The 22133-nt window shown below is 37.6% G+C and overlaps 1 protein-coding gene and 1 non-coding gene across 11 annotated transcripts in view; one reads left to right on the top strand and one right to left on the bottom strand.

Moving 5' to 3' along the window:
* NAALADL2 (N-acetylated alpha-linked acidic dipeptidase like 2) overlaps nucleotides 1-22133 on the bottom strand; it is a 1484638-nt gene that overhangs the window by 779823 nt on the left and 682682 nt on the right. The window lies entirely within an intron of this gene.
* On the top strand, nucleotides 18431-18534 carry LOC138157915 (U6 spliceosomal RNA). The gene has a single exon (XR_011167498.1). It is a non-coding gene; the product is annotated as a U6 spliceosomal RNA (small nuclear RNA).

Here is a 22133-nt window from a genome sequence, read left to right as displayed (position 1 = left end):
GCCCAAGGGGTCCATCACACACAGAGACAGAGAGAGAGAGAGATGGGGAGGGAGAGGGAGAGGGAGGGAGAAGGAGACAGAGAGAAGGAGAGGGAGAAGGGGAGGGGAAGGGGAGGAGAGGGAGAGAGGAAAAGAGAGAAGGAGCTAGAGAGAGAGAGAGAGAGAGAGAGAGAGAGAGAGAGAGAGAGAGAGAGACAGAGAGAGAGAGAGAGAGAGAGAGAGAGACACAGAGACAGAGAGAGAGAGAGAGAGAGAGAGAGAGAGAGAGAGAGAGAGAGAAACCCTACTGTACAGGGAATTACAGAATTTATAGATGAGAAGTAAGTGGATAGAAACAGGACATCAAGAGAGACCACTCCTTGATAAAGTAGGGCATGAAATGTGAGAAGGTAACAGGTCAGGAAAGTAGGATTATAACACTTGTAGCTGGAAGTGACTTTAGAAGTCATATGGTCATTCACTTAGAGATGGAAGGCAGCTCTAAGTTATTCGGTCTACCTGAATCCCTCCCATTTTACAAATAAGGACAACAGGAGGTCCAGAGATCTTTAAATTGCCCTCTCTGTGGACACGCTGTTTCTTCCCCTTCAACCCCAGCAGAATATAAGGCATGTAAAGGTAGGGTCTGTCAAGCTTTTGTTTTATCTCCAGTATGTAGCAAAAAGCTTGGTGCACAGTAGGAACTTAATATATCCTGCTTGACTGATTTTATTGAATTAAAATCCTTCAAAAAAACACTGTATGTATCCCATTGAATGCAAAGCATGACTCACAATCATTCTAAGGTCTCCACTGAATTGAAGTCGATGGTTTCTGCACAGGAAAGACTTTAGCAGCCAGGGAAATTAGAGTTTCTAATTCCCATCGTAATTCAAAAATCCAGATTTGTGTTTAGGTAAATTATTTGAAAACCAACCAAGGCAATAGTAAGGCAGAATGTTCATACCTTGTCCAACAAGAGACATTCTATAGCTTGCATATCAGCAATATAATGATTTCCCAGCATCACACAGAGCCATCAATGGGAATGAAAGGCAAATTCAAATATTCTCTCTTCACTGTAATGGATTTCTGATGGACACCCCAGTGACTACTTTTGTGCTCATTAATCCAATAATGAATTATCTTTCTCAGAGATTAGCCTCCCAGGAGAATAGTCTCTTGTTCACATGCGAGTGGACCCAACCACTTCATACCATGGAGTCCAAAGCATTTCAGGAAGGTTATAGAGGCAATGAATGGATGTTAGGAGAGATGTGAACAAGTAGTCGGACCACTTACTCTACAAAACCAATTGTTTCACTACATAAGTACCTAATTTGAGAATCTCATCTTGTTACAGACTTTCTTGCCCCAAAGGAGATAAAGCAGTTGACAGAATTATTATAACAGGATAATATAAATCCTCCTCCTCTCTGAGGTGCTTTTTTTGGGGGTCATTTTATTCTCATGCAAGAATAAAAAGATAATCTCTTAAAAAATAAAAAGAATGTTCCTAATTCTCTTAAAATGAGAAGTCCATTTCTGAGGAGGTGAGATATAGGATTTGGAAAGGAAAGAAATGGCCCTCATTGCCTGAGATTCACAGTAATCTGAAGATTCAGAATCGGAATGGTCCTTAGAAATAACTTAATCCAGCTTTACCAATCCATTAATGAGGCAAATGAAACCTAGAGATATAAAGTCAATTAGCCAAGGTCACAAAGGTAATATGTAACAGCTGGGACTTGAACCCAAACCTGGGTTCCCTGATTACAAATCCAGCCCAGTCCAGGGATTCAAAATTCCAACACACTTTGCTGCATAATAAATTAAAATTTAAAAAACAATTTCACTTATAAAAATAATATTCCCTCAATAGAACATCGGCGCACGTGATTATATTTATAGCATATGCTGCTAGGTGGTGCAGTGAATAGAGTACCGGCCTGAAATCAGGAAGATCTGAGTTCCAATTCAGTCTCAGACACACATTACCTGTGCCTTGTGGGACTGTCATAGTTTCCTCATCTATAGAATAAGGATGACAATCTATCTCCTGGGTTGCTGTGAGAATCAAATGAGGTCATAATTATAAAGCATTTAGCACAGTGCCTGGTACATAGAAAACACCATGTAAATGTTTGCTATTAATACCATTAAGTCCATATTCAATTCATACATCATTGATAGAGATGATCATTTCATCACTATTAGGTGACCTGCTATTCAATATGATAGAAAGCCTATGAAATCACACAATATTTTTAAGACTAGAAGCTGAAGTCTTTACTTTCAATCATAGAAGTATCTCTCTTGCAGAGACCCACTTTGATGTTGGAAAGGTCATGGAAACTCAAGTGACATTTCTTCGAATAGAAATGTCTCCAGTCGTTTTTCAAATTTAATATTGTGGCACTTGAGCTTATGAAAATGCAACATTTATGGAAGGTAAAACATATTTTCTCATGCTTTCCAAATATGATTTTCATTTATGTGAGGGCCTCTCTGATCCTACTCTATCCCCAAAGGCAAAATCAAAATTCAAAATCTATCACCCTGGAATATTTCTCTATTTACCTATACACCTGTATACAACTTATATTTTTCTCCATATCTGTCTAAATGCCCAGCTGAAGGCTGACATAAAATACAGGCACACACTAGTCATGCAGAATATTTTCCAGGACCACACAATGAATTTTTATCAGAAATTTAGATGCCCAATACCTTTTTCACATCTGAATTCTAGCTGCATTAATTCTAATTATAAATCCTTACTACCTTGATGTCATTTAGACCATAGGTAAAGGATATATGTATACAAGTTGAAAACTTACTGTTTAAAACAGTCTTCCCTGCGAGAGGCCTGCCCCAATCATTGATGGTGCTATCAACAATAATATCAAGACATTTATGTAGCACTTAAACTTGGGAAGGAGGGACAGCAGGTGGTATTATTTATTCCCCACTTCAGATGAGAAAACAGACTCAGAGGCACCTAGGTGGTGCAATGGATAGAATGCTAGTCTTGGAGGAGGACCCAAGTTCAAATCCTACCTCAGACACATAGTAGCTGTGGAACCCTCCACAAGTCACTTATCCTCTCTTCGCCTCAGTTTTTCCATCTGAAAAAATGGTGATGATAATGATAGATCACTTTCCCTAACAGAGCTGGGGAGAAGACTATATAAAGTGCTGTGCAAACCTTTTTTTGTTGTTGGTGAGTTGTGTCTGACTCTTCATGTGGGACTGTCTTGGCAAAAATAATGGAGTGGTTTACCATTTCCTTCTTCGGCTCATTTTACAGATAAGGAAACTGAGACAAAGAGGGTAAGGTGACTTGTCCAGGGTCCCACAGCTAGTAAATGTCTGAGACTGGATTTGCATTCATGAAGATGAGTCCTTCCTGATTCCCAGCCCAGTGCTCTCTCCATTGCACCACCTGGCTGCCCCTTGCAAACTTTATGCAATCATAAAAAGACTAGTTATCATTCATGTTATTAAGCGCCCACCTATAGCTTTATAGCTAGCAAGTGTTAGCATTGGGATTTAAAGATAGGTCTTATATATGAAGTTCAACCATCTGATGGATGGTGGTGGGAGTAGGAAAGGAATAAACATTTACTGTAGTGGTGTCTACTATATGCCAGACTGTGCTAAGCACTCTTAAAAAAATCTCACTTGAATTTCACAACAACTTTGGGAGGTAGGTGTTATTATCATACCCATTTTACAGATAAGAGAACCAAGGCAAGCAAAGGTTAAATGACTTGCCAAGGGTCACATAGTTAGTATATAACTGAGGTAGGATTTTCAGTCAGGTCTTCTGGGCTCCAGGCCCAGCACTCTGTCTGCTACATCATTACATACCTCTTAAACCCTACCATGGCCTTCTAAAACTGATGCTGCCTGGAAACATCAAAGGCCTTCAGCTTCAATATTTAACTTGCATCTTTGAGACCTCAATCAACCACATCCATGAGACATTCTATGGACATTACTGCTGTATATTCACTGCCCGATGGAAAGAATTCTCAGATTTCCAACAAGCTTGCTTATTTCAAAAGGAATCTTGCAGACCACTGTCCCTAGAGTTCTTCTCCAGGATCATGCCAGATGATTCCAAACTCTGGCCAATGTTCTCAAGCTAGAAAGGAAATCACCTGACGCCATTCTTTGGGTGTGCGGCCAGAGGACTGGCTTAGCTGAGTTTAGAGAAGTTTATTATTGAGGACTTGGCCTGGTCACAAGTGATTCAAAACTTCAAGTGACTCCAGAGGTGATTTCAGCCAACCTCTTCGTTTTACAAATCACAGGATAAGAGATTAAGAGCTGAAGTGACCCCATAAATCCAACTTGTCCAAACTCCTCGTTTTTCAGATGGGGAAACTGATGACAAAAAGGAGCAAGTAACTTGCCCAAGGTCACAGGGGGACTAAAGTGGCAAACTTCTCAGGTCCTCACATCTAAATGATGAATTATTTTGGTCAAGGCAAATGACACATCAAGAAAACCCTCTTGAACACAATCTCTCTCAGTGGGTGGCTACCAACATACCTCAAAAGAGGGACTATCTTAATTAAATGAAACTGAAGAATACTAAAGAAATTAAATTAAAACACAATACTAATCATTATTTTTAATTGTAATGATTCACAATGCACACATATTAAGGCTCTATTTTAAAATAATCATGATTTTATTTTTATATGACCAACATTTCCTGAGGTATCCCTCTTCCATCACATGTCCTCTAAAGTTTTTTAAAAGAGAAAAAAAGTTACATAAAATAAGCCAAATTACTGAAAAAAGATAGATGTTTTATGTATCATTCTGTAGTCATACTTCCCCTTCCCCCACTGTGAAGGAGTTAGAGCAGGGGTGGGGAAGCTGAGAATTTGAGGCCACATGTGACCCTCTAGGTCCTCGAGGGTGGCCCTTTGACTGAATCCCCTAAGAGGATGTGTTCTGTGAAGTCTGGATTTAGTCACAGAGAGGGCTTCTCTTGAGGACCTAGAGGGTCACACATAGCCTCAAGGTCACAGGTTCCCCACCCCTGGGTTAGGGAAGTGTTTTCATATGTTTTTTCTGGGGACAAGTTTGGCCATTATATTTTCATGGGCCTCGCCTTCGATTATTTTGTTGTTGTTTTGTTTTGTTTTTCTTATCTATAGAATAGAATGCAGTTCTAGTTGCTGTGCACAGTGTTTGCCTGGTTCTGCATTCTTCACTTTACATGAAGTAAATGAATGTCTTGCCATGTTTCTCATTTCTCACAACCTAGTAGTTTAGCCATTTTCCAATTGATGGGAATTCACTTTGTTTCTAGTTTTTCTTTGCTATATCTAAAGTGCCACTATAAATATTTTGGTGTGTATGGAGCCTTTCTTTTTTGTCAACAGTCTCATTTGGGGTAAATACTTAGCAGTGGGTTCTGTGATTTGGTAAACAGGTTTGGACTTTCTAGTCACTCTTCATATAATTCCAAGTGGCTTTCTAGAATTACTGGACTATTCCACATTTACACCAACAATGCATTAATGTGCAAATCTTTCCACAAACCTTTCTTCCAAAATGTACAATTCCTGTATTTTTTTCATTTATTTTTCAAATTTGCTGCATTTGAGACACACATTCTGAGTTTTTTATTCATGTTTTTTCTCATTATTAGTTATTTGGAGCAGTTTTTCTTATATTTGTTTCTTTGCTTTTTGGAGGGGGAAAGGCAGGGCAGTTGGGGTTAAGTGACTTGCCCAAGGTCATACAGCTAGTATGTGTTAAATATCTGAGGCCGGATTTGAACTCAGGTCTTCCTGACTCCAGGGGTCAGTGTTCTATTTACTGTGCCACCTAGCCGCCCCCTCTTATATTTGTTAATAAATTTAAATTGTTTCTTTTGAGAACGGTATATGTCTCTTAAGAGACTGATTATCTTTGTAGGATAATATTCATCACTGTTGTCTACTAGACTTAATATAAGTAGACCTTAAACTCTATAATTGTCAAAAATCTTAGTTTGAGAAACTTTCCAGGGCTAGAGAGGTTGGAGAGCACCTTCTCTGGCTTGGAAAATCACTTTGTTAATGAAGATCTGAAAAGCCATTGCCCTCTAGCAAGGCAAGAAATACTGCAACTGTAAACAGTCTTTCAGAAGACGGTGCTAGCTTTGTTTAATTTTTTACCATAATGAGATTTTCCTCTTCTTACTTTTGTGAAATAGGCTGCGTGATTGCTGTAATGACTGGAAATGCGTTGACTTTCCTATTTAACTGTCATTCTGCATGTCAAGTACATAAAACAAATGACAATAATAATTAGCCATTTATGCTTCACTAAGTGAATACACAGTGCATATAACAGTGAAAGAACCTTTCAACATTACAGTAAAATGGAGGGAATGAGTTTGTTTTTTAAGGGAAAAATTAAAACATAACATATGACCCAGGTCCACAAAGAATTAGGATCATAAGTCTTCGAGTTTCAGGGAAGTTATGAGGTTACTGTATGCCATCCCCTCATTTGACAAAGGAATAAACTAAGGACCAGAGAGGGGGAGTAACTTTCCTGGAGTCACACAGGTAGGAAATAGCAGAACATGTGTTCAAGCTTAGTTTCTCAGAATAAAAAATCCAGTACTTGTTTGCCTATATGTTCTTATATCTTGAGAAGAGAGAACCAGAATATAGGGCCCACGTAATCACTTTGCAGATAAAATTTTCAAATATTCAAATGACTAATAAAAACTTTATGGACACAATACTAATAATTTTGGATTGACTTGCAAAAGATTGAATTAAGTGACCGATCAAATTTATGTTTTTATAAAAAAAATTTATTTTTCCTCAAGCATATGTTAAAACAATTTTAACATATTTTAATTGCCTTCAAATACATATATACCCCCACAAAAAAAGTCACATGAATGTGAGTTATGCGATTGTTTCTTGGCATAATGGGGGACCTGCCAATAAGTCTAGTCTTTAAAAGTCTACACAGAATATAACAGCTCTGCCAAAGTCACCACAGAAGAGTCTGGGATGCCTTCAGAGTTGTAATGATATGTAATAGAGACTCTGTGTGACTGATTCTGGTCTGCTAACCTCATGATGAAACCTTTTTTGATTTATCATCACTATGTAGCCCAAACTACAGCTTCTTCTGAAAGATTTTCATAAGTCTCGATCTCTTTCATTAGCCTTGGTTTTATGGCCTCCTGGGGCTGACTTCTTCCTGCAAAGGTTATCCAGTAAGAGTCTATGATGTTAAGGGAGAATCCTGAGGCCTCCTCCTCAATCCAGGCCAAAATGTGGCCCTGTAGAGAAGGGCAATGGTTCTTTGCCCATCTCAGTTTTTGTCCTTTCTATGTGAAGGGGATTTTAGGCCATGACCTTGTGAGTTTTAAAAGGTCAGGAAAGCAAGCAACCTGAGGTATGCAAGTCTAGTCCATACTGGATTTTGTAGCCAATCTAATATCTATGTACCAAGGACAAGAGTCAACCATTAGGACCCTGCCCAAAATTAACCAGGATGAAGACTCAGTGGGTATGCACGTACCATTTGGATATAAATTTGAAAGAATTATTGCTAAGTAGAAAAAATGCTAAGCCTGAGCCCACTCTCCCAGAGACTGAGGTCATATAGCCTAGGGTATGTTCCTGAGATACCAGAAGGAATTGCTTGCACTTTGGGTATTTTTTTTTCTGTATTTTTGTATCTTCCTTATAAATATAATTGATATAAATTGATTTCAATACACAAATGGTAGATATCATGTTGTAAAAGAGTACACAGGTGTTTTTTTTAATCAAATCAATTTTTTTCATCAACACTAAGTCATGAGTTATCTTAGATTCTTTAGAGCTTTCAAGTAATTTATTTATCTGTAGCACAGAGAAAAAAAATGATGTCTGCCTTACAAGGCCTTTGGGAGGATCCAATGAAATAGTTAAAATAAAGAATTTTGCAAACTTTAAAGCATCACATAAATGTTAGCTATTGTCATCTTCTTCATCCTAATCTTCACGTCTGCCTTCCTGCAGAACCCCATCCTGGGTCTCCAAATTTTCCTTACTTTTATTTCTCTGTCCACGTATCATGTATCCCATTGAGGAGAAATTCCTCAAGGGCATAGACAATTTTCTTCCTGTCTTTGTATCTCAAGTGACTTCCGCCAGTGCCTTATGTGGTATTTAATATAAATGTTGGTGGAACTAAATTGTTAAATCTGACTTAAAGAAATGGCTATCAGAATCAATTTCACTGGAATGCACTGTTCTGGAAAAACAACGGATATTCTCACATTAGACAACTGCTAACTTCACTGTGCTCAATTTATACCAGAAGTACATTGCTACTACAGAATGCTCAAGTCATTTCAATGTAAAAATACTTTTAAAATATTGTGTTCTTATCTATAACAAAGAATTTTAAATGATGTGGCTACACAGTGTACTGTTGTCTTTTCACCCTGGCATGGGGGACATGCAGATTTTCTTACTATTTCTTCATATTGTGTGTAGATACCCCCCCCACACACACACACACACATTTTAGGTACTCTATCCATTTGCCTGGAATAACTACAAAACAACCTCCTAGTCTCTATTGAGACTGATACTTAAACAAAAAGGGATTGGCATGTCTTAGAAAGGGATCAGTTCTGTTGACCAAACACAAGACGGCTTTGAGCACCTAAAGAGTTAAGATGGTAGTGGATAGCCACTGGGCTTATTCAGAAGGGTCTGTCTGGATTTTTTAAAGAGAGAAAAAGAAAAAGAAACCCTTAGAGTTTGATAGATCTCTTGCCATTGTTCCCCCTTTCAGCCAGCATGAATGATCTTAAATTGTTGCTTTTCTGACTGTGGCTTTTGGATTTCCAAGAAAAGAAAGCTTTTATCTATATGAGACTCCTAAGTACTCTATTTTTCATGTATTTCAAAGGTCCCTTATTTATTTTTTTAAATATCTCAGCTCTTCAAAAAACTATCAACACATTTCTCATAATAGATAGTGCTTAATTCCCAAATCACTCCTCCTGTGACCTTTAAGCAAGAGCTCAGAAAGACCTATTCAAGTTTGATAGAAACAATAGACTAGAAACACAAGAGAAATGAGGCAAAGATTTTCTTTTCTTTTTCTTTTCCCCACCCATTCTATTTTTTATGGATTTTTTTTCCTTTCATATTTCATGAGAAAGGCCAACATATTGTAGAACTAAAAGTGAGTAGAAAAATACTACTTGTTATTTATAAAGGGTGTCTCTTAAAGAGAGACAGACAGAAAGAGACAGAGAGAGAGTGAAGACTGGTAAGAAATGATTACTTCCATAATATAAAGCAAATTCAAATAGAAACAAAGGATAGGATACTGCTGGTGGTGGTAGCCTAAATCATATATAATAAACTTTGTCATATTGACTTAGAAAACCACATATTAATAATACACAGATTTTACTATATTTTATCTATTTTGTTAAACATTTCCCAATTACATTTTAATCCAGCTGGGGCTACTACTGGTAATGCTGTGAGCTTTATGCAGCATCTCTGCTCTAAGGCAAGGGTTTTTAATCTTGAATTTGCTTTATTTTAAAATATTTTTATAATTGTATTTCAATATAATTGACTTCCTTTTTATACATGGGTACTTTCTCTTATGCATTTAAGATTATTATTTTGAAAAGGGGTCCTTAGACTTTATCAGATGCCCAAAGGGGAACCATGATATTTGAAAAAAAAAAAAAAAAGCTTAAGAATCCCTGCTCTAAAGGGGGATAGCAAAATGAATACATACTAATCAACAAGAATTTATTAAGCATTTAGTATGAATCACACTGTGCTTGATATAGAAATATAAGTCTTACATTCTACATAGTTAAAGATTATAAACCAGGGAAATAAAGATATTATAATAATAGCAATAGTTCAAAAGCTTCTTAGGCTGGTCGCTAGTGAGGGTGGTAAGCAGCAGAGAGAAATAGTGAGGCCCAGCACCAGCTGGCAAGTCACTCAGAGGTATGTCTTGGCCATCTTGGCCATGACAAGTTCGGACAGAGAAAGGGACTGCCAGGAATTATTCCAAAGTGGGAATGACACCTTGTATGACGTTCTTATAACACCAAATTTTTTAATTAAGGTCTGTGTAACAAATGTAAACACAGTCCAGAGTCTTCCTCTGGTGCATCAGCTTGACATGGAGGTCATCTTGGATTTAAATACAGTCCAGTGCTTGGAATGCCAGCCACGTGATACACTGCCAGGCCCAAAACCCTTCAGAGAGAGCAGAAACTGCTATAACTTCTTTCTAATGTGGCTTTCAATGGCCTAGGGTCACTTCCAGAAGATAATGAGAAGAAGACTTCTGTGCAATTTTAAGACTTTGCCCAAATTCAGTAAATCCTGTTTATAAACCAAGCTCTTAAGATCAACTCTATGAAAGATAGCAATTCTGTACTGTGTACTTGGGGGACAGATGACGTTTCTAACATCTCCCAGGCATACCATTTAAAAACAAATCGAAAACTCAGTTAATATGTTTATAGTAAGGAAAGGAAATATGATGAAAAAATAATGAATCCATCTACACCATCTGTATCAATAACACTTTGGCATTTAAAGGGTAATTTTTTTTTGTTACTGAATATTTTAAAACCCATATATTTCTAGTCTTGAGGTACATTAAAACAACTGGAGAATCTACCAAGAACTATGTTGGGTACTACTTATATCATTTATATTTTATTTATGAATAGGAATATTATTAAAAATGAAAGATCTCCAATGGCACATAAAAGTAATGCGGATATGAAATTAAATGTCAGGCAAACGGCATGGGAATGCAATATTCATGAAACCATAAAGCCAAAAACATTTTGCAGAACTCTTATATAATGGACATAATTGAAGGATTCTTTATTATAATAACTCATGCCAAATTAGAGTTTAGCACAGTGCCAGGTGCATAGTAGGTGCTTAATAAATATTGATTGATGGATAAAACATTACAGAATTCATCTAAACTTTACTACCTGTGTAATAATGGGCAGGCTAGCTGACCTCACTGAGCCTACCGAATTAGATTCTGTGATCTTTCCATTTTAAATGTCAAATAATATTGGCCTCCCAAAAGGGATTCTCATAGTCAGATGTCAGAATTCTAGAACCAGGGAAGGTCAGAACAATTGATAGGACTTTGAGATCATTCAGCCCAACCTTCTCTTGGCAGCTAGGTGGCAAAGAGGATAGAGCATTACATGTGAAGGCTGGGAGACTAGTTTAAATCCAGTCTGAAGAAATATCAAACAATTACAAGCTGGGTGAGTCTGGGAATGTCACTGAACCTGTTTGCCTCAGTTTCCTCATCTGTTGTTTCTGTGACTGAGTCATTTTAATCATGATCTACTATTCATGACCCAATGTGATATTTTCTTAACAGAGACACTAGAGTGGTTTGCCATTTCCTTCTCCACCTCCTTTTCCAAATGAGGAAACTGAGGTAAACAGGGTTAAGTGATTTGCCCAGTGTCAAGTGCTTGAGGTAAGATCTGAACTCAGGTCTTCCTTACTCCAGGTCTGGTGCTCTATCGATACCTGTGGAATGCAAAATGGAAATAAAAATACTAACAGTAGCACACCCTTTCCAAGGTTCTTTTGAAGATCAAATGAGATAACATATGTAAAGAACTTTTTAAACATTAAAGTGCTATCAACATGCTAGATATTAGAGGATATGAGATCCAGAGAAATGAATGAACTAGGCTTGTTATTTCTTTCTTCCTTTCATTCCCCAGTCATTGTATTATTTTTTCTTTTTTTTTTTTGTCTTTTAGTAACCATTCCCTGTTTCTTCCATGTTTTCATTTCCTTTCCTCACCCTTATTTCCGAGATCAGGGGAAGAAGAATAGCCCATAAAAGGGTCATGTTCATTTTTCCATAGACATTAGCTAACTAATATTGCCATAGTGCTTCACAGGTTGCATGAAATTAACAGAGAAGCTTGGGTGTTTCTTTGGCATCTATACAATATCAAGAGAATTCAAAGTATGCCTCTAGTGTGATGGGTGGACCCCTTATGGGGGATTTATACAGGTGGAAGCCATGCATGGTCATCATACATACTAAGCAGGCACACATGGTTTACAATGTACATCACTGGAGGGAAAGGGAATGTACATCCACTTTCATGAGATCTCAGTTCCATTGAAATGTCAGATTATTCATTTATCTATATGATGCTCATACTCAAAAGGCCAGCAGTAACCAGGGTGAGTTGACCAGGACTTTGTCTATGACTTCTGAATTTAGAGGGCACAGGAAGAAAATGAACTACCATAGTGAATTCAAAACACAAGTTAGCAATTAACAAAAATAGTTATTCATTGAGAATTTATCAGATTTTAGGATTAAGTGGTCTCTTTCCCTATTTCACCCTACCTTCTCCTCCTCCACAGTAATCTCTCCAACAAGTCTCTGTCCCAGAGTCTCTTTGCTCTCATCTACCCTGTCCCTTTCCCCAATTATAGACATATTTCATGCTACTTGTCACAGGTGTGGTTTGTGACTTGCCCTGGTCATGGCAATTCCTAGTTATGGTTTTGTGCCAAATGAGCCTTTTCAGTAACATATCCTTCAGTTCCTGACTCAGCAAAGTCAATTCTCTCTTTGTCTTTCTCCCTTAATGTTGCCTTCTCTGATTAGCAGAACTCAGAAGTCTCATGCTCTCTCCAACATGGCTTAAAGAGAAGGTCGCAATACCACTTAAGAATAAATAACCTGGCTGTTAGTCCCTTCATTTCTGAACCTTAACTCTTCTTTCCCTCACCCCTAAAATTCTTTATAAGACTCTATCACTTGTAGTATAAAATCCATCTTTCCTCTTAGGTGCTTTAAAAAATTCATTACTAAAACCATCCATTGCATAATTTAAGGATAGGGACACATGATCTCAAGAGTTAGATCTGAGATCCTTGAGACCCAACTGCCTCATTTTACAGAAAAGGAAACTGATGTTCAGCTAATTAGATGACTTTCTCAAGGCCATATAGTCATCAAAATACATTGATTATATTAAAAATCATTGAAAAATAATTTTAAAAAACATTTCTATCGATAAAAAAATAAAAATGTAGGTTGAAATATGGAGATGTAAGTTAGAAATAGACCAGTAGGTATGTGTAAATGATCCTAGCTACAATTTTAATAATGCAAAATGCTATAAATGCTAGCAGAAAGAGTAAGCTGTAAGAAAAAAAAAGAAATCAAGTTTTGATCAGATTAAATATGACCTATTGGGTATATTTTGGAGGAGATTTTTTTTAGGGTGTCAGTTGGGTTAGATGGCTACCAAGATCACTTTCGACAGAGTCTATGACTCTATGATCCATTCTTGAATCTCAGAGGAAAAAAAAGAAAATTGACAAAATAAGTCAACTACATAAACAGTTTATACTAGAACATAGTGATCTAGAAGGAGAACAATCACAACAAGTTTGAAAGACCTTAGGACTCTGATCAATGTAATGACCACTGGAGATTCTAGAGGCCCAGTAATGAAGACTGCAAACCTTCCTCCTGATGAGCCTCAAGGTGAAAAAAAAAATGAAAAACACAACTATGGCCAATGGGAAAACATGTTTTGTTTGTCTGTGTATATCTCCCAAGGATTTTGGCTTTGAGTGGAAGGCAAGAGGTAAGGGGGCAAATTGTCCATTAATAATAAAATTTTATTTAAAAAAATTTTATTTTTTTACAGAAGTTGAATGAAATGTGTTGAATTTTGAAATAATATTTTATTGTCATTAAAGAAACCATAAAAATTAAATAAATAATGACTACACATAGAACCAAAGAATATTAGAGCTGGAAGAGAGAGTCCAGAAAGCATCCAATTCAATCTGTCTCATTTTATAGACTAAAAACAGCTGAGATTCACACAACTCACAAGACAGTCAAGTTTGCCCCCAAACAATATACATTTATTAACTATCTACTGCATACAAGGCAATTAGGGAGATGTTGAGAATTCGAAGACAGAGTTACCAACAGAAACTAAGGACAACAAGCAAAAGCTCCCCCGAAGGAGGGGGCATATGAACGAAGCCTAGAATGTAACCACAGATTCTCAGAAGGAGATGCAAGGAAGCCAAGTGCCTTCTCCAACAGGAGACATCCTAGGCAAAGGCAAATAGGCTGGAGAGGTTAAGGAGGGAAGGATTACAAAACTGTTTTCTGTCAGCTACAGTGTTACCCACAGCATACTACCTCCCCAATTAAGAAGACAATTTGGACTTGCTGGACAAGTATGATTATACGACGTTTGAAATGCCATTTTAAACCTTTCCAAAACTTAGTGTGCTCTGGACAATTCCCATTTGAGCACGTGTGTGCCCATTACCTTATACCAGCAATGGAGCAGAGACAAAGTCTTTGGAACAAAAGTCTAGCATGGCCCTCCTACTTGTATAACACACAAAACTAAAACTCCACAAAGGGTGACCTTTTTAACCAGCATGTGCCAGGTGATTCTATGGCTTAATAAAAATGGAATGGAAAAAACCCCAGCATTTATCATCTGAGCTCTTTCTGTGCTCCTAAAAATTGACAGGCCAAGGAATTAAACAGAGGACTAAGGTCAACCAGTGATATCTACAGAGTTGGGGGGAACTCATTAAGCAGAGACTCCGTATTTGTGAGATAGGCTGCATGTATTTTCAGTCCTTACCTTTGCAAATACATATCATTAAATACCAATTCAGCCAAACGTGTGGGATGGAATGGGGCTATTATCTAAAATGTTTGATTTTCACATATTTTTTAATAGATTCCTACAAACAGAGGGATTTAATAAATGCTGAAAATCCTCATTCCAACCATTCTCTGCTTTGAATATTAATGAAAAGACTGGGGCCCATTCAACAGTAACAGTTTAAATAGTCCATCCACTAACTTTTAAATGATGCAGCCCTTGGGGAAATTGCTGTCTTAAGGAACTGGGACACAAAGTCAAATATGAAAATATAACAAGCCTCAAGGGTTTGGGGGAGCAGGTATGGGGTGAAGTGAGTGGGAAGTCTGAAGGGGTAACAAGGAAAGAGCAATTGGTATTTTGGCCAAGGAAACAAATATTGAAGAGATTCCAGCAAGATTATTTCCAGGTGTGCTTCCCTCCCCTGTGACCAGACCCTAGGCATCCCCAGTTCCTTCTATCACCCTGACCCTTGGAAGCACAGAAAGCTAATAGTGTCCCAGATAATGTTTCCTTCCCTAAATGGCCCCATTCAAGTAGTGTTCCCTTCCCTATGTCCTCTGGTCTTTACCCTCCCTACCTCCCCAGTTCCTAGTTAAGAGTCTCAGGTGAGGACACCACAAAGACAGCTATTTGGCATACTGGATAGGGTGCTGGCCTGGGGGTCAGGAAGATCCTGAGTCTGAATTCTGCCTCAGGTATTTACTAACTAGGTGACCCCTGGACAAGTCACAACTTTTCTCAACTTCACTCTTCTCATCTGTAAAATAAGAATAATATCACCTACTTCACAGGAATGCTGTGACAATAAAGTGAGGAAATTTATGGAAAGCGTTGGGGAATCAAAGTTATATAAATGGTACTTGTTACTTTTATTATTAGTTGTACTTTCTCTGACTTATACCTTCAATCCCTGGATGAGATAAAGCCTGGGTGGAAGGAAGAAGAATGAGAAGAGAAATGACAAAGATGGCAGCTAAGCTGGCATCTTTTGCTAGTTTCCTTTCCCTTGTAAGGTTGCCAACACTGAAACCCTCAGACATAGAAAGAGAAGATCAGAACCACTCTCCAGGGGACAGGGCAGGAGTCTGGCCCTTTGCACCAAAGGGTGTGAAAAGCAAAGAGAAGATAGACTTGGGGGGTGGGGAGGTGGGGGGAGAGCGTTAGGGGTAAGGAGACAACTACAGACAGAAGCCTGCTTCCCTGGGCAAGGTGTGAAAGTGTCTACTTACATGGCAGCCTAAAGACAGATATCCCTTCAGCATGAGGGTTCCAGTATCACTCTCCTACCAAACACCTAGGTTTCTTTTTGTTTGTTTGAGGAAGACACTATAAATCTTAAATCTCCATGGAAAGGGGGCTTTTCCTCCACATGGGTAGAGCCCTCCCCACAGACTCTTAAGGGTTAAACTCAAGGTCCCTCAGATCTTTCCCAATGGCCTTGTGAAAGAGACTGTATCTGCAGACCAAGGGCTGGCCCAGATGCTCATCGGGTGCCTGACTCTAAGCCACAAGATACAAAAATATCACAAGTTCTTCTTAAACATATGTACAAACATGGGGATTGGAAAAGGCCTAGTTGGGTATGCTGTACAGAGCACAGCTCCTAAAAGGATTCCACTGGCAACCCCTTCAGCACTTCTTAAACTGTGGGTCTGGATCCAGAGGATTCTTTTAGAATCATAGATTTAAAGTAGGAGGGGAATTTTAAGGCTAATCAAGGCAACCCCCTCATTTTGTAGACAAGGAAAGTGAAAAGTCAGATGGTTAAGTGATTTGGTGATAGTCACACAGGTAATGGGCAGCCAGATGGCTCAGTGTATAGAGAGTCAGGACTGGAATGAGGAAAAACTAAGTTAAAATCTGGCCTGATATATTCGACAGCAGTGTGACCCTGGGCAAGTCATTTAACCCTGTCTGCCTCAGTTTCCACATCTGTAAAATGAGCTGAAGGAAACAGCAAACTACTCTAGTATCTTTGTAAAGAACACCCCAAAAATGGTCATGAAGAGTCAGATACGGTAGAATGAAAACCAACTTGACACATAAGGTAGGGCTGGGATTTCAACCAAAGTCCTGTCACTCAAAATCTACTGTTTTTTCTTTTTCCACTATGTTATGAAGACTGTATAGATGAGCCTGGATGTCCACCAAGGCTCCTGACCATTTGGAAATTCTATGATTTTTTAAAATCTATTTTATTTTTAAAGGAAAAGTGAAGAGAGTAGGGTGAGAACATGTGACTGCCCACTATCAAATACACACCGTGTGTGTGTACTACATATAACTAATCAATCATTTGTTTTCTTATTGTATGTATGTTGTGTGTGTGTATGTATGTATATGAGAAGGTAAATCCATTTAGCTAGGCTCCAAGGCCACCTGTTTACAGAATGACATGCCTTGGTCTATCTGTGACTTTATATATTGCTTTCTTGGCATCTTCTGTCTATTTACCAAACTTATGTAGAAGAACTCCATGTATCCTATTCCCAAGACAAAAACAGATGGCTGTGCAGCAGGTAATGATTTAATTAAATAGCTCCTAAAGCCTGAACAAATTGTTCCAAAGAAAAGAAAACCTATTATTTATGTTTTCAAAAAAAAGGGGGGGGGGGAGAAGAAATATTATCAAAGTTGATTTCTTTCTCAGAATGACACTAGGGATTCCAAGGTATCCCCTTTTGGTGAAAGGTTTGTTTCTCTTTCCCCTCAAGACTCAGTTTAAAGGCAACCTCCTACACAAAACCTGCTCAGATCTTTCCAGTTGCTAGGGTCCTCACTTCCTAAACCCCTTGTTAGTCAGTCAGCTAACATTTATCAAGGACCTACTATGTGCCAGACACTATGAATCCATTCTGTATATATTTTGTATTGATTCAAAAATCTATTCTGTATATATAATGCATACATGTTGTGTCATCCATTAAAATGTAAACCCCTTGAGGGTAGAAACTTAATTTTGTCTTTGTATTCTCAGTACTTAACATCTGACACATGAATATTTATCATTCCTTTTCCTTCTTCCTATCCAACTCCACAAAAAAAGTGATGGTGAATTGACTTGGAATTTTTGATATTTTATTTTTGCTACCTTAAAAATGTCAACATCAAGAAAGAAATGAAAAGAAAATTAGCAAAATAAAATGGGAATGTGTTTAGCAAAAGAACACATTGGCTGTCATGATACCCAAATACAATTCAGTTAAGATTCCAATTTCATTTTTTTCACAAGTGATTCATTTAAAATTGTAAATATTTATGATTAAAATGCTAAGTGCTCAGAATACAAAGAAAAATATAAAATAGTACCTGCCCTCGAGGAGCTTACATTGCTTTGCTTTTATTTTATTTTTCATTTATGAAATAAAACAAGCATTTCCATAACATAGAATAAAAAAGATGATTGCATATGAAACTGCAAATCTATTATTTATAGCTTGATATTCTTTTTAACTACATAATAAAGTTATCACATAAATTTCCTTTTTTTTCTACTTCCCCCCACCCTAAAGATGGCTACAAGACACAAATACACACACACACACACACACACAATTATTCTAAACCTACTTCTATTTATCAGTTCTCTCTCTGGATTCAGACTATGTTCCTTCATAGGTCCTCTGTAGTCAATTTGGGGATATAAAAGTAAAAAGTCAAAGTGACTCAGTCACTCAAAGTTGTTCTTAAAACAATACTGCTATGCTCACTTCAGCAGCACATGTACTAAAATTGGAACAATACAGAGATTAGCATGGCCCCTGCACAAGGATGACATGCAAATTCATAAGGCGTTCCATATTAAAAAAAAACAATATTGCTATTACTGTATACAACATTCTCTTGGTTCTGGTCATTTCACTCTAGATAACAGACTGTATTTCATAGCAAGAGAAAAAGGGAAGCAAAGGACTGTTTCAATGTGTTTTTTTTTATTTCAAATGCTTACTCTTTTCCCAGGGAAGTACATCCATGGTTAATGATTGTGGAATGTAACTGAATTCCCTTTGTACTCTGAACACCTAGCCCAGAGCCTTGTACATGGTATATTGGAGTTTTTTGTTTGTTTTGTTTTGCTTTTAATTAATGTTTATGGAATTGAATTGGTTGAATGCAAGGTTTTGGTCTCTGATAAAAATCATAAAAATATGTAGCAAAAAATAAAATTATCTTCTGTCTCCTTCAAAGATGCATTTGTGTGATCACTGCCACAGAGTCTTTAGTATATTGCATGACAAGTGTTTTGTATACATTAAAGAGAAATATAAATATGACCTATTGCTTTTTACTACTGTTACTATCATTATTTAAACTTTTGATAGAATTCAGACTTAGGAGAGAACCTGAAAAGCATCTACTTTTAATTGCTTAATTTACAGATCAAGAAACTGAGGCTGGGAGATGGGCAGTAGCCTTGGGTCTGCCTGGTAAGTAGCAGAACAGGTGTATAAACCCAGGTCTTCTCATTCTAAAAATATTGCTCCATATCCTTTCTTATCCTACCCTCCTATAGTACATACCTATCTCTGCTCTAATATTAATATTATCAAACAGGGAAAAAATCAGAAAATCAGAGTAGGAGTCCATTAGACGTCTAGTCAAATCTGATTAAGACTGTACAACACTAGACTAACTCAAATGGCAAAAGAGGCTCAAAAAAGCAATGAGGAGAAGAATGCCTTAAAAAGCCGAATTTGCCAGATGGAAAAAGAATCTCAAAAGCTCACTGAGGAGAATCATTCCTTCAGAATTAGATTGGAGCAAATGGAAGATAATAACTTTATGAGAAATCAAGATACTGTTAAACAGATCCAAACAAATGAAAGAATAGAAGGCAATGTGAAATATCTCACTGGAAAAACCACTGACCTAGAAAATAGATCCAGGAGAGATAATTTAAAAATTATTGGACTACCTGAAAGCCATGAACAAAGTAAGAACATAGAAATCATCCTCCAGGAAGTTCTCAAAGAAAACTGCCCTGAAGTTTTAGAACCAGAGGGCAAAATAGAGATTGAAAGAGTCACTGATCACCTCCTGAAAAAGATATCAAAGAAAACTCCTGGGAATATTATAGCCAGGTTCCAGAATTCCCAGATTAAGGAAAGAACATTGCAAGCAGCCAGGAAGAAACAATTTGAATATTGTGGAAACACAATCAGGATAACCCAGAATCTGGCAGCTCCTACACTGAGGGATCGAAGGCCTTGGGATGTGATATTCTGGAGGTCAAAAGAGTTGGGATTAAAACCAAAAATCACCTACCCAGCAAGACTATCATGTTTCAGGGGAAAATATGGTCATTCAGTGGAATAGAGGACTTTCAAGCTCTTGCTGAAAAAAAAAAAAAAAAAACAGAGATGAACAGAAATTTTGACATTCAGATAAAAGAAGCAAGAGAAGCATGAGAAGGTAAACAGGGAAAAGGAATCATAAGGAACTTATCAAAGTTGAACTATTAACATTCCTACATGGAAAAATGAGAATTGTAACTGATGAAACTTTTCTCAGTATGAAAATAGTTGAAGGGAATAGAAATATATATATATATATATATATATATATATATATATATATATGAGGGTATATGGGCATATGAATACATATGTGAATGTATGTATATATGTTCACAGGTATACATAGATAGAGGGCATAGGACCAATTTAACAGGAAGGGATGATACTTAAAAGGTGAAATTAAGAGGTGAGAGGAATATAATGAGAGGAGATGGGGAGAGACAGAATGGGGTAAACTATCTCATAGAGAAGAGGCAAGGGAAAATGGTTACAATGGAGGAGAAAAACAGGAAGGCAAAAGGGAATGGGTCAACCTTATTCTCACTGAATTTGGCTTGGGGAGGGAATGAAATACACACTAAAAAGGGTATCTCACCCTACAGGAGAATAGGGGGGAAGGGGATGAGAAGGGAGATGATGGAAGGGAAGGCAGGCTGGGGGGGAGGGAAGTTGGAAGCACCCACTTTTGAAAAGGGACAAGATCAAAGTAGAGAATAGAACAAGTGGGAGGTGGGATAGGAGGGAGGGAAATATAGTCAGTCTTTTACAATATATCTACTATGTTAATGTTTTGCATTAGCTACACATGTACAACCTATACTGAACTGCTTATCTTCCCAGTAAGGGTGGGTGACAAGGGAGGAAGGGAATGAATCTGGAATTCAAAGTTTTAAAATCAAATATTTAAAAAATAAAAAAATATATATATATATACTATTATTAATACTATTTTACATGTAATTGGGAAATAAGACATACAGGCACTGGGGTATAGAGATCCACCATGCCCTACTGGAAAAGTCGAAAGGGGTATGGGAGAAAATATGGGAGAGAGCAGACTGGAGGAGGGGATATCCTGTGGGACTATTTTGGGGCAGTGGTAGGGGAAAAACAGGGAGAAAATTTGTAACAAAATCTGGCGGAAATGAATGGTGTAAATCAGAAGTTAATAAAGCATTTGAAAAAAAAAAAAGACTGTACACCACAACACACCTGATCAGTGGTCACTCAGCCTTTGCTTAAGGATATCCAGTGAGGTAGAGCTCACTTCTTCTGAAGGGACAAGAATTTATTGACAACATACTATGTCTTCAATACCAGGTTTTTGAAAAGACAAAAAATAGTATAGGAAACTTTGCTATAATCAAGTATCACCCAGCTTACTGGGGGAGAAGAATGTATATGCACAGGGAAAAAAATACCAAACCATGTATGTGGTATAGAATAAAACAAGAGGCCTCTGGGAAAGGAGGAATCACTGAGGGCTAGAGTGATACAGTAAGGCCTTAAAGACCTAAGATGGGAGATTTAGTGGTAAGAGGGATGGTAATACAGGAAAGAGAGATAATAGCATGAGACAAGGCATGGCTGTGGGACTGCGTGTATATGTGTTAGTAGGTGGGAATGGAAGGCAGAAGGTGGGAGCAACTTCTGAGCTGGAACAGGGTATACTAGATAATTAAAGTAGGGTCATATCATCAAAGGGCCTTGAAATTCAAGAAGAAGGAGCTTGTATTTGAGGTATAGGCAACAGTAGGTTTCTGAACAGAGAATGGCACAACAGTACAAGATTTTATAAAAAATTAACATAACAGCAGATTTAGGATTTATTGGCAATGGGAGAGATGAGAAATAGAAAATCCATGTAAGAGTCAAATATAGCAAATAGGACCAACCTTGAGAAACACAGACACCCATAAATGTTGATCAGTTTTCTATCAAAAGAACATTTTTGAGTTTTGTCAGTTAATTACTTTGTATTTTAACATGTCCTCCCATAAATCCTTCATGAGAGGTCTACCCAACCTTCTGGGGGAGGGGAGGGGCTTTCTTTTAGAACTCTTCACCTTATGTGGATATCAATAGTGCACATAAGTTTTCTGTAATAT

The sequence above is a fragment of the Petaurus breviceps genome, unplaced genomic scaffold (genome assembly GCF_028583685.1).
Source record: "Petaurus breviceps papuanus isolate PSGF00001 unplaced genomic scaffold, PetGlider_PUasm1.0 173, whole genome shotgun sequence".
NCBI lineage: Eukaryota > Metazoa > Chordata > Mammalia > Diprotodontia > Petauridae > Petaurus > Petaurus breviceps.
The sequence above is the reverse complement of the archived record's forward strand: the minus strand, read 5'-3'. Positions and strand labels throughout refer to the sequence as shown.